The sequence below is a fragment of the Hyla sarda genome, unplaced genomic scaffold (assembly GCF_029499605.1).
Source record: "Hyla sarda isolate aHylSar1 unplaced genomic scaffold, aHylSar1.hap1 scaffold_416, whole genome shotgun sequence".
NCBI lineage: Eukaryota > Metazoa > Chordata > Amphibia > Anura > Hylidae > Hyla > Hyla sarda.
The window spans coordinates 134,369-147,966 of NW_026610431.1; the positions used below are offsets into that span (position 1 = coordinate 134,369).

Here is a 13,598-nt window from a genome sequence, read left to right on the forward strand (position 1 = left end):
GCGCTATCTGTTGTGACTGCTGGGCGACCACCGTGGTGAGGTCAGCGACAACTGGCAGAGGAACTTCAGCGGGATCCATGGCCGGATCTACTGTCACGATGCCGGCTGGCAGGTAGTGGATCCTCTGTGCCAGAGAGGGATTGGCGTGGACCGTGCTAGTGGATCGGTTCTAAGTCACTACTGGTTTTCACCAGAGCCCGCCGCAAAGCGGGATGGTCTTGCTGCGGCGGTAGTGACCAGGTCGTATCCACTAGCAACGGCTCAACCTCTCTGGCTGCTGAAGATAGGCGCGATACAAGGGAGTAGACAGAAGCAAGGTCGGACGTAGCAGAAGGTCGGGGCAGGCAGCAAGGATCGTAGTCAGGGGCAACGGCAGGAGGTCTGGAACACAGGCTAGGAACACACAAGGAAACGCTTTCACTGGCACGATGGCAACAAGATCCGGCGAGGGAGTGAAGGGGAAGTGAGGTGATATAGGGAAGTGCACAGGTGATAACACTAATTGGAACCACTGCGCCAATCAGCGGCGCAGTGGCCCTTTAAATCGCAAAGACCCGGCGCGCGCGCGCCCTAGGGAGCGGGGCCGCGCGCGCCGGGACAGGACTGACGGAGAGCGAGTCAGGTACGGGAGCCGGGGTGCGCATCGCGAGCGGGCGCTACCCGCATCGCGAATCGCATCCCGGCTGGAGGCGGTATCGCAGCGCCCCGGGTCAGTGGAACCGACCGGAGCGCTGCAGTGAGGAGAGTGTAGCGAGCGCTCCGGGGAGGAGCGGGGACCCGGAGCGCTCGGCGTAACATATATATATATATATATATATATATATATATATATATATATACGCGCACACACACACATATATATAAACGTATTCTCCGTTGAGATATTGCAGCCGCTGCTGTGTCCAGGCCCAGGAGCCTTAGCACTGTGCTGTGATGTCACTCAATACCACTGACATCACTAGGTGTAAACAACATCTCTCCTTTGCTGTGTATGTGACTATGGAGCTGTTTGGTGATGTCGTCTATTATGGCCTTCATAGAAGCAACAGGAGATTGTTGCATCCATCTAGAACCCTCAGAACTACAGTGCTATGATGTCACTCACTTCCACAGGCCTTGCAGAGTGTAAACAACAACAACCCAGCTTTGTTGTGTATGTAACCATAGGGATTTGTGATGTCACCTAGAACCTTCACAGCAGCGACAGCTTTATGAGGAGCATCAGCACTGCTCTGCCTGAGCAGAACCATCACCGCCATAGGTTGTCAAATAACCCGGGTTTAACCCACACAGGTAAGTCCAATGGGGTGCAGGCATGTCCTCTATGCTTACAGCTTCCCGTGGGTGTTGGTTTGATACCGTTTGGGGACAGCCAAGGAGGCATCTGCAGGCAACAAAGGTAGGTGTGTGCTTGTGTGTGTGTTTCCTATGCAGATCCTAAGCCCAGTGTCACATGCAAGTAGGAGGAGTAAGAAGGGTTCCTGGCAAATCCGGGTTATGGATTGCATTTAAAAAGGCCCCGTGGGAGTGCAATGGGCCCCTGTCTTGCTGCTTAGCAATAATGGTATGGGTTTAGGTTCTGCTGTGTGTACTGGTGGTTGACTGCCCCCCAGCCCAGAGTGTGCATGGAAAATTGTCTGGCAGCCTCCCTGACAGCAAGCAGTGATAGTGCCCATGAAGGGCACCTTGTTGGGCCCGCCCCTTTCACGGTTATCGCTTCTCGGCCTTTTGGCTAAGATCAAGTGTAGTATTTGCTTGCTTGATCTGGCTGGAAGGTGCCCGGGGTACCCGCTCCTTTTCCCTGGGGGATCGTTCCACCTTTTGGTGGGACTAAACCCCCTTGCTGACATCAGGGTAGCGGCTTAGTCCCCGGGCAACGAGAAGCGATCACCACCTACCTGCTTGCAGTAGGGGAGGTGTTTTGTTCTGCGATGGAGGAGGCTGGCAAGACAGAAGATCCTGCTATAGGTGTACCTAGCTACGCCAGACTACGAAATGGAGTTCGTGTTACTCTTTTGGACCCTGAGAAGGAGAGAGGCTTATTTTTCGTAGTGGAAGAGATTTTGTTCAAGCTCTTTGAGCTGAAGAAGGAACATATATTATCCATGCTGGAATTTCCAAGAAGTGGTATCTATGACGTGGTTCTGGTTTCGGAGGAGGACTGTGGTATGTTCTGCAATAAAGCATTGCTGTGGAAGTCGCACCCTGTATTGGGAGGGGTAGAGATTACTCCCCATTTTCCGACGCAGGAAAGACTTCTAACTGTAAGGATGTACAGTCCGTATATTCCAGAAGAGGAGATTGTTTTGTTCCTTTCCAGATTCTGTGAGGAGGTGAAGCCAAAAGGCAAGATATATAATCAATTCGGTCTTTGGACGACGAAGTGGAAATTTCAAGTGAAGTTTCAGAAAGCACCTGATGGAAGGCTAATGTATCCGCCTGGTCGTTTTAAGATTGGTACAGTAAATGGGGACCTGTTCTTTTCTGGCATGGACGACTTTTGTCGAAAGTGTAAGAAGTACGGGCATAGGAAAGATTTCTGCGACATCTTGTGGTGCTATAAATGTCAAGGAGAAGGCCATGAACCAGAAGCATGTAAAGAAAAGAAAAAATGCCACCTATGTGGTGATGAGGGGCATCTGGTAGGCACGTGTCCTAAGAGGAAGAAGAAGAAGAAGGAGGGTATGAAAAGAAATAGAGAGGAGGCAATTGAAGTGAGTGAAGAACCGGAAGGGGAAGAAGCTCCAACTAGAAAAGTGGTGGAGGAGAAGAAAAGGAAAGAAAATGAAGAAGATGAATTTATACCGGTAAGGTATGGAGGCTCTCTTGATGTTGTTTTCGAGAGTGTGACAAATAAAGAGAAAAAGGCCTTTGACAAGGATTTGGGTAGTCTAAAAGAAAGATTGGGATACAAAATAAATGAAGCAAGGGATAAAGTTTATCGTTCGTTTCACGCAGATGTGGATAGATTTGTGGAAACATACAAAGTTCCGGCATGGCTGGCGGTTCCAGCTAAAAGTGAGATGCAGAGAGGTGCAATAACTTGTGGTTTCCTAGAGTTCTTGATGGTTTTTGCATGGAGAAGAGGAATGACCTTTTGGTAATCCTCTTTGGTGAAATATTGCATGGTTAGTTTTGGTTAAATATTTTTTTTATGTTTTAAATATGGTTTATTTTATTGTTAAAAAAGATAAAGAAATAAAGAAAAACGGGTTTTCCTGATGATGAACAAAAAAAATCAAGCTCAAATAAGAACTTAGAGCTCTGATGGAGTTCTGAGGGTTAACTTAAAAAAAAAATCTGTTCTTATCAGTTTAATATCTGATACGTCCCCTATCTGGGGACCATATATTAAATGGATTTTTGAGAACGGGGGCCGATTTCGAAGCTTGCTTCCGTCGCCCTATGCATTGACCCGATATGGCAGTATCTTCGGGTACAGTGCACCACCCCCTTACAGGGTTAAAAAGAAAGATTCCTACTTTCATTGCTACCTGCTTGCTGGCTAGCCAGCTAGCCAGCCCTGTGGGCCTTGCTGCTGCTGCAGCCAAAAAACAAAAGGTGGTGCTGCTGCTGCTTCTGCTGCTTCTGCTTCTGCTTGTGTCTGGCCGCTGTTGGAGCGTCCAGGCACAGGACTTCTGCTGCTGCTGACTAAATGGCCTCCTTAATTGGATCATTTGAGTAGCCAGCACACCTGTGCAGGTAGGGCATGACATGATAGGCAGCTGCCTTGATAGCGGGTGGGTGCTGAATGTTCCTAATTGACAAAATAAGATTAATGCTTATGAAGAAATATAAAATCTCATCCCTTCCCCAATATCGCGCCACACCCCTACCCCTTAATTCCCTGGTTGAACTTGATGGACATATGTCTTTTTTCGACCGTACTAACTATGTAACTATGTAACATAACATGGGGGGGGGGGGGGTCTCCTGGCTGTTCACACAGGTGTGTCATTGCTGTACATTGACCATGCATTGCTTCTGTGGTATTGCAAAGGCAAAGACAAATGCTTCCAGCCATCCATTGCACTAATGGATTGGTCATCAGCTGGCTGTCTATGTCCCGCATCAATATAGACCAAAGTACAGAGGGTTAGGCTATGCTATTGTGCACCTACCTGATGCATCAGAAGGTGCGAGGCCCTTGCTAAATTCTGTGCACAGACTTTGAGATCTATACTTTAGACTGTATCTAAACCTGCTCCAACATGGACTGACATTCTGGCCTACTTTCAGCCGATGCGACTTGTCTGTCGCTGAACAGTCGCTTTTTATGTATTCAGCACCTATGTATAATGTTGTAAAAATGCTCTAGAAGCTAAAGTCGCAGAAATGTCACACATATTTGGCCTGCAACTTTCTGTGCGACAAATTCAGACAGGAAAAATCAGTATAAATCCTTAGAAAATTATCCCCCAGTGTCTCCATCTGCTGGCGGTATTGAATAAGCATTGCTGCACTGATGGGGTATGCATTAGACGAAAAAAAAGAAGAAAAAGAAGAATAATACGCCCAGAAAAGAGGCGAAAAGGAGAAAAACGTAAAAAAACGTGAAAAAAAAGTAAGAGGAAGAGAAGGGAAAAAAAGGTGGAAATGGGTTTAAAAGTGATTTCGGCGGAGAAATATATATATATATATATATATATATATATATATATATATATATATACGCGCACACACACACATATATATAAACGTATTCTCCGTTGAGATATTGCAGCCGCTGCTGTGTCCAGGCCCAGGAGCCTTAGCACTGTGCTGTGATGTCACTCAATACCACTGACATCACTAGGTGTAAACAACATCTCTCCTTTGCTGTGTATGTGACTATGGAGCTGTTTGGTGATGTCGTCTATTATGGCCTTCATAGAAGCAACAGGAGATTGTTGCATCCATCTAGAACCCTCAGAACTACAGTGCTATGATGTCACTCACTTCCACAGGCCTTGCAGAGTGTAAACAACAACAACCCAGCTTTGTTGTGTATGTAACCATAGGGATTTGTGATGTCACCTAGAACCTTCACAGCAGCGACAGCTTTATGAGGAGCATCAGCACTGCTCTGCCTGAGCAGAACCATCACCGCCATAGGTTGTCAAATAACCCGGGTTTAACCCACACAGGTAAGTCCAATGGGGTGCAGGCATGTCCTCTATGCTTACAGCTTCCCGTGGGTGTTGGTTTGATACCGTTTGGGGACAGCCAAGGAGGCATCTGCAGGCAACAAAGGTAGGTGTGTGCTTGTGTGTGTGTTTCCTATGCAGATCCTAAGCCCAGTGTCACATGCAAGTAGGAGGAGTAAGAAGGGTTCCTGGCAAATCCGGGTTATGGATTGCATTTAAAAAGGCCCCGTGGGAGTGCAATGGGCCCCTGTCTTGCTGCTTAGCAATAATGGTATGGGTTTAGGTTCTGCTGTGTGTACTGGTGGTTGACTGCCCCCCAGCCCAGAGTGTGCATGGAAAATTGTCTGGCAGCCTCCCTGACAGCAAGCAGTGATAGTGCCCATGAAGGGCACCTTGTTGGGCCCGCCCCTTTCACGGTTATCGCTTCTCGGCCTTTTGGCTAAGATCAAGTGTAGTATCTGTTCTTATCAGTTTAATATCTGATACGTCCCCTATCTGGGGACCATATATTAAATGGATTTTTGAGAACGGGGGCCGATTTCGAAGCTTGCTTCCGTCGCCCTATGCATTGACCCGATATGGCAGTATCTTCGGGTACAGTGCACCACCCCCTTACAGGGTTAAAAAGAAAGATTCCTACTTTCATTGCTACCTGCTTGCTGGCTAGCCAGCTAGCCAGCCCTGTGGGCCTTGCTGCTGCTGCAGCCAAAAAACAAAAGGTGGTGCTGCTGCTGCTTCTGCTGCTTCTGCTTGTGTCTGGCCGCTGTTGGAGCGTCCAGGCACAGGACTTCTGCTGCTGCTGACTAAATGGCCTCCTTAATTGGATCATTTGAGTAGCCAGCACACCTGTGCAGGTAGGGCATGACATGATAGGCAGCTGCCTTGATAGCGGGTGGGTGCTGAATGTTCCTAATTGACAAAATAAGATTAATGCTTATGAAGAAATATAAAATCTCATCCCTTCCCCAATATCGCGCCACACCCCTACCCCTTAATTCCCTGGTTGAACTTGATGGACATATGTCTTTTTTCGACCGTACTAACTATGTAACTATGTAACATAACATGGGGGGGGGGGGTCTCCTGGCTGTTCACACAGGTGTGTCATTGCTGTACATTGACCATGCATTGCTTCTGTGGTATTGCAAAGGCAAAGACAAATGCTTCCAGCCATCCATTGCACTAATGGATTGGTCATCAGCTGGCTGTCTATGTCCCGCATCAATATAGACCAAAGTACAGAGGGTTAGGCTATGCTATTGTGCACCTACCTGATGCATCAGAAGGTGCGAGGCCCTTGCTAAATTCTGTGCACAGACTTTGAGATCTATACTTTAGACTGTATCTAAACCTGCTCCAACATGGACTGACATTCTGGCCTACTTTCAGCCGATGCGACTTGTCTGTCGCTGAACAGTCGCTTTTTATGTATTCAGCACCTATGTATAATGTTGTAAAAATGCTCTAGAAGCTAAAGTCGCAGAAATGTCACACATATTTGGCCTGCAACTTTCTGTGCGACAAATTCAGACAGGAAAAATCAGTATAAATCCTTAGAAAATTATCCCCCAGTGTCTCCATCTGCTGGCGGTATTGAATAAGCATTGCTGCACTGATGGGGTATGCATTAGACGAAAAAAAAGAAGAAAAAGAAGAATAATACGCCCAGAAAAGAGGCGAAAAGGAGAAAAACGTAAAAAAACGTGAAAAAAAAGTAAGAGGAAGAGAAGGGAAGAAAAGGTGGAAATGGGTTTAAAAGTGATTTCGGCGGAGAAATATATATATATATATATATATATATATATATATATACGCGCACACACACACATATATATAAACGTATTCTCCGTTGAGATATTGCAGCCGCTGCTGTGTCCAGGCCCAGGAGCCTTAGCACTGTGCTGTGATGTCACTCAATACCACTGACATCACTAGGTGTAAACAACATCTCTCCTTTGCTGTGTATGTGACTATGGAGCTGTTTGGTGATGTCGTCTATTATGGCCTTCATAGAAGCAACAGGAGATTGTTGCATCCATCTAGAACCCTCAGAACTACAGTGCTATGATGTCACTCACTTCCACAGGCCTTGCAGAGTGTAAACAACAACAACCCAGCTTTGTTGTGTATGTAACCATAGGGATTTGTGATGTCACCTAGAACCTTCACAGCAGCGACAGCTTTATGAGGAGCATCAGCACTGCTCTGCCTGAGCAGAACCATCACCGCCATAGGTTGTCAAATAACCCGGGTTTAACCCACACAGGTAAGTCCAATGGGGTGCAGGCATGTCCTCTATGCTTACAGCTTCCCGTGGGTGTTGGTTTGATACCGTTTGGGGACAGCCAAGGAGGCATCTGCAGGCAACAAAGGTAGGTGTGTGCTTGTGTGTGTGTTTCCTATGCAGATCCTAAGCCCAGTGTCACATGCAAGTAGGAGGAGTAAGAAGGGTTCCTGGCAAATCCGGGTTATGGATTGCATTTAAAAAGGCCCCGTGGGAGTGCAATGGGCCCCTGTCTTGCTGCTTAGCAATAATGGTATGGGTTTAGGTTCTGCTGTGTGTACTGGTGGTTGACTGCCCCCCAGCCCAGAGTGTGCATGGAAAATTGTCTGGCAGCCTCCCTGACAGCAAGCAGTGATAGTGCCCATGAAGGGCACCTTGTTGGGCCCGCCCCTTTCACGGTTATCGCTTCTCGGCCTTTTGGCTAAGATCAAGTGTAGTATCTGTTCTTATCAGTTTAATATCTGATACGTCCCCTATCTGGGGACCATATATTAAATGGATTTTTGAGAACGGGGGCCGATTTCGAAGCTTGCTTCCGTCGCCCTATGCATTGACCCGATATGGCAGTATCTTCGGGTACAGTGCACCACCCCCTTACAGGGTTAAAAAGAAAGATTCCTACTTTCATTGCTACCTGCTTGCTGGCTAGCCAGCTAGCCAGCCCTGTGGGCCTTGCTGCTGCTGCAGCCAAAAAACAAAAGGTGGTGCTGCTGCTGCTTCTGCTGCTTCTGCTTCTGCTTGTGTCTGGCCGCTGTTGGAGCGTCCAGGCACAGGACTTCTGCTGCTGCTGACTAAATGGCCTCCTTAATTGGATCATTTGAGTAGCCAGCACACCTGTGCAGGTAGGGCATGACATGATAGGCAGCTGCCTTGATAGCGGGTGGGTGCTGAATGTTCCTAATTGACAAAATAAGATTAATGCTTATGAAGAAATATAAAATCTCATCCCTTCCCCAATATCGCGCCACACCCCTACCCCTTAATTCCCTGGTTGAACTTGATGGACATATGTCTTTTTTCGACCGTACTAACTATGTAACTATGTAACATAACATGGGGGGGGGGGGGGGTCTCCTGGCTGTTCACACAGGTGTGTCATTGCTGTACATTGACCATGCATTGCTTCTGTGGTATTGCAAAGGCAAAGACAAATGCTTCCAGCCATCCATTGCACTAATGGATTGGTCCTCAGCTGGCTGTCTATGTCCCGCATCAATATAGACCAAAGTACAGAGGGTTAGGCTATGCTATTGTGCACCTACCTGATGCATCAGAAGGTGCGAGGCCCTTGCTAAATTCTGTGCACAGACTTTGAGATCTATACTTTAGACTGTATCTAAACCTGCTCCAACATGGACTGACATTCTGGCCTACTTTCAGCCGATGCGACTTGTCTGTCGCTGAACAGTCGCTTTTTATGTATTCAGCACCTATGTATAATGTTGTAAAAATGCTCTAGAAGCTAAAGTCGCAGAAATGTCACACATATTTGGCCTGCAACTTTCTGTGCGACAAATTCAGACAGGAAAAATCAGTATAAATCCTTAGAAAATTATCCCCCAGTGTCTCCATCTGCTGGCGGTATTGAATAAGCATTGCTGCACTGATGGGGTATGCATTAGACGAAAAAAAAGAAGAAAAAGAAGAATAATACGCCCAGAAAAGAGGCGAAAAGGAGAAAAACGTAAAAAAACGTGAAAAAAAAGTAAGAGGAAGAGAAGGGAAAAAAAGGTGGAAATGGGTTTAAAAGTGATTTCGGCGGAGAAATATATATATATATATATATACGCGCACACACACACATATATATAAACGTATTCTCCGTTGAGATATTGCAGCCGCTGCTGTGTCCAGGCCCAGGAGCCTTAGCACTGTGCTGTGATGTCACTCAATACCACTGACATCACTAGGTGTAAACAACATCTCTCCTTTGCTGTGTATGTGACTATGGAGCTGTTTGGTGATGTCGTCTATTATGGCCTTCATAGAAGCAACAGGAGATTGTTGCATCCATCTAGAACCCTCAGAACTACAGTGCTATGATGTCACTCACTTCCACAGGCCTTGCAGAGTGTAAACAACAACAACCCAGCTTTGTTGTGTATGTAACCATAGGGATTTGTGATGTCACCTAGAACCTTCACAGCAGCGACAGCTTTATGAGGAGCATCAGCACTGCTCTGCCTGAGCAGAACCATCACCGCCATAGGTTGTCAAATAACCCGGGTTTAACCCACACAGGTAAGTCCAATGGGGTGCAGGCATGTCCTCTATGCTTACAGCTTCCCGTGGGTGTTGGTTTGATACCGTTTGGGGACAGCCAAGGAGGCATCTGCAGGCAACAAAGGTAGGTGTGTGCTTGTGTGTGTGTTTCCTATGCAGATCCTAAGCCCAGTGTCACATGCAAGTAGGAGGAGTAAGAAGGGTTCCTGGCAAATCCGGGTTATGGATTGCATTTAAAAAGGCCCCGTGGGAGTGCAATGGGCCCCTGTCTTGCTGATTAGCAATAATGGTATGGGTTTAGGTTCTGCTGTGTGTACTAGTGGTTGACTGCCCCCCAGCCCAGAGTGTGCATGGAAAATTGTCTGGCAGCCTCCCTGACAGCAAGCAGTGATAGTGCCCATGAAGGGCACCTTGTTGGGCCCGCCCCTTTCACGGTTATCGCTTCTCGGCCTTTTGGCTAAGATCAAGTGTAGTATCTGTTCTTATCAGTTTAATATCTGATACGTCCCCTATCTGGGGACCATATATTAAATGGATTTTTGAGAACGGGGGCCGATTTCGAAGCTTGCTTCCGTCGCCCTATGCATTGACCCGATATGGCAGTATCTTCGGGTACAGTGCACCACCCCCTTACAGGGTTAAAAAGAAAGATTCCTACTTTCATTGCTACCTGCTTGCTGGCTAGCCAGCTAGCCAGCCCTGTGGGCCTTGCTGCTGCTGCAGCCAAAAAACAAAAGGTGGTGCTGCTGCTGCTTCTGCTGCTTCTGCTTCTGCTTGTGTCTGGCCGCTGTTGGAGCGTCCAGGCACAGGACTTCTGCTGCTGCTGCTGACTAAATGGCCTCCTTAATTGGATCATTTGAGTAGCCAGCACACCTGTGCAGGTAGGGCATGACATGATAGGCAGCTGCCTTGATAGCGGGTGGGTGCTGAATGTTCCTAATTGACAAAATAAGATTAATGCTTATGAAGAAATATAAAATCTCATCCCTTCCCCAATATCGCGCCACACCCCTACCCCTTAATTCCCTGGTTGAACTTGATGGACATATGTCTTTTTTCGACCGTACTAACTATGTAACTATGTAACATAACATGGGGGGGGGGGGGGGTCTCCTGGCTGTTCACACAGGTGTGTCATTGCTGTACATTGACCATGCATTGCTTCTGTGGTATTGCAAAGGCAAAGACAAATGCTTCCAGCCATCCATTGCACTAATGGATTGGTCATCAGCTGGCTGTCTATGTCCCGCATCAATATAGACCAAAGTACAGAGGGTTAGGCTATGCTATTGTGCACCTACCTGATGCATCAGAAGGTGCGAGGCCCTTGCTAAATTCTGTGCACAGACTTTGAGATCTATACTTTAGACTGTATCTAAACCTGCTCCAACATGGACTGACATTCTGGCCTACTTTCAGCCGATGCGACTTGTCTGTCGCTGAACAGTCGCTTTTTATGTATTCAGCACCTATGTATAATGTTGTAAAAATGCTCTAGAAGCTAAAGTCGCAGAAATGTCACACATATTTGGCCTGCAACTTTCTGTGCGACAAATTCAGACAGGAAAAATCAGTATAAATCCTTAGAAAATTATCCCCCAGTGTCTCCATCTGCTGGCGGTATTGAATAAGCATTGCTGCACTGATGGGGTATGCATTAGACGAAAAAAAAGAAGAAAAAGAAGAATAATACGCCCAGAAAAGAGGCGAAAAGGAGAAAAACGTAAAAAAACGTGAAAAAAAAGTAAGAGGAAGAGAAGGGAAAAAAAGGTGGAAATGGGTTAAAAAGTGATTTCGGCGGAGAAATATATATATATATATATATATATATATATATATATATATATATATATATATATACGCGCACACACACACATATATATAAACGTATTCTCCGTTGAGATATTGCAGCCGCTGCTGTGTCCAGGCCCAGGAGCCTTAGCACTGTACTGTGATGTCACTCAATACCACTGACATCACTAGGTGTAAACAACATCTCTCCTTTGCTGTGTATGTGACTATGGAGCTGTTTGGTGATGTCGTCTATTATGGCCTTCATAGAAGCAACAGGAGATTGTTGCATCCATCTAGAACCCTCAGAACTACAGTGCTATGATGTCACTCACTTCCACAGGCCTTGCAGAGTGTAAACAACAACAACCCAGCTTTGTTGTGTATGTAACCATAGGGATTTGTGATGTCACCTAGAACCTTCACAGCAGCGACAGCTTTATGAGGAGCATCAGCACTGCTCTGCCTGAGCAGAACCATCACCGCCATAGGTTGTCAAATAACCCGGGTTTAACCCACACAGGTAAGTCCAATGGGGTGCAGGCATGTCCTCTATGCTTACAGCTTCCCGTGGGTGTTGGTTTGATACCGTTTGGGGACAGCCAAGGAGGCATCTGCAGGCAACAAAGGTAGGTGTGTGCTTGTGTGTGTGTTTCCTATGCAGATCCTAAGCCCAGTGTCACATGCAAGTAGGAGGAGTAAGAAGGGTTCCTGGCAAATCCGGGTTATGGATTGCATTTAAAAAGGCCCCGTGGGAGTGCAATGGGCCCCTGTCTTGCTGCTTAGCAATAATGGTATGGGTTTAGGTTCTGCTGTGTGTACTGGTGGTTGACTGCCCCCCAGCCCAGAGTGTGCATGGAAAATTGTCTGGCAGCCTCCCTGACAGCAAGCAGTGATAGTGCCCATGAAGGGCACCTTGTTGGGCCCGCCCCTTTCACGGTTATCGCTTCTCGGCCTTTTGGCTAAGATCAAGTGTAGTATCTGTTCTTATCAGTTTAATATCTGATACGTCCCCTATCTGGGGACCATATATTAAATGGATTTTTGAGAACGGGGGCCGATTTCGAAGCTTGCTTCCGTCGCCCTATGCATTGACCCGATATGGCAGTATCTTCGGGTACAGTGCACCACCCCCTTACAGGGTTAAAAAGAAAGATTCCTACTTTCATTGCTACCTGCTTGCTGGCTAGCCAGCTAGCCAGCCCTGTGGGCCTTGCTGCTGCTGCAGCCAAAAAACAAAAGGTGGTGCTGCTGCTGCTTCTGCTGCTTCTGCTTCTGCTTGTGTCTGGCCGCTGTTGGAGCGTCCAGGCACAGGACTTCTGCTGCTGCTGACTAAATGGCCTCCTTAATTGGATCATTTGAGTAGCCAGCACACCTGTGCAGGTAGGGCATGACATGATAGGCAGCTGCCTTGATAGCGGGTGGGTGCTGAATGTTCCTAATTGACAAAATAAGATTAATGCTTATGAAGAAATATAAAATCTCATCCCTTCCCCAATATCGCGCCACACCCCTACCCCTTAATTCCCTGGTTGAACTTGATGGACATATGTCTTTTTTCGACCGTACTAACTATGTAACTATGTAACATAACATGGGGGGGGGGGGGGGTCTCCTGGCTGTTCACACAGGTGTGTCATTGCTGTACATTGACCATGCATTGCTTCTGTGGTATTGCAAAGGCAAAGACAAATGCTTCCAGCCATCCATTGCACTAATGGATTGGTCATCAGCTGGCTGTCTATGTCCCGCATCAATATAGACCAAAGTACAGAGGGTTAGGCTATGCTATTGTGCACCTACCTGATGCATCAGAAGGTGCGAGGCCCTTGCTAAATTCTGTGCACAGACTTTGAGATCTATACTTTAGACTGTATCTAAACCTGCTCCAACATGGACTGACATTCTGGCCTACTTTCAGCCGATGCGACTTGTCTGTCGCTGAACAGTCGCTTTTTATGTATTCAGCACCTATGTATAATGTTGTAAAAATGCTCTAGAAGCTAAAGTCGCAGAAATGTCACACATATTTGGCCTGCAACTTTCTGTGCGACAAATTCAGACAGGAAAAATCAGTATAAATCCTTAGAAAATTATCCCCCAGTGTCTCCATCTGCTGGCGGTATTGAATAAGCATTGCTGCACTGATGGGGTATGCATTAGACGAAAAAAAA

General features: G+C 46.8%; 5 non-coding genes and 1 pseudogene across 5 annotated transcripts; all 6 read left to right on the forward strand.

The window, feature by feature from the left end:
- The first annotated feature begins 1,712 nt into the window (after positions 1-1,712).
- Positions 1,713-1,823, forward strand: LOC130333823 (U2 spliceosomal RNA; annotated as a pseudogene).
- A 1,444-nt stretch (positions 1,824-3,267) lies between these two features.
- LOC130333868 (U2 spliceosomal RNA) lies at positions 3,268-3,452 on the forward strand. The gene has a single exon (XR_008875921.1). It is a non-coding gene; the product is annotated as a U2 spliceosomal RNA (small nuclear RNA).
- Positions 3,453-5,545: 2,093 nt separating this feature from the next.
- On the forward strand, positions 5,546-5,736 carry LOC130333856 (U2 spliceosomal RNA). The gene has a single exon (XR_008875910.1). It is a non-coding gene; the product is annotated as a U2 spliceosomal RNA (small nuclear RNA).
- A 2,075-nt stretch (positions 5,737-7,811) lies between these two features.
- Positions 7,812-8,002, forward strand: LOC130333857 (U2 spliceosomal RNA). The gene has a single exon (XR_008875911.1). It is a non-coding gene; the product is annotated as a U2 spliceosomal RNA (small nuclear RNA).
- A 2,068-nt stretch (positions 8,003-10,070) lies between these two features.
- LOC130333858 (U2 spliceosomal RNA) lies at positions 10,071-10,261 on the forward strand. Its single transcript, XR_008875912.1, has one exon. It is a non-coding gene; the product is annotated as a U2 spliceosomal RNA (small nuclear RNA).
- A 2,105-nt stretch (positions 10,262-12,366) lies between these two features.
- On the forward strand, positions 12,367-12,557 carry LOC130333859 (U2 spliceosomal RNA). The gene has a single exon (XR_008875913.1). It is a non-coding gene; the product is annotated as a U2 spliceosomal RNA (small nuclear RNA).
- Positions 12,558-13,598: the final 1,041 nt, after the last annotated feature.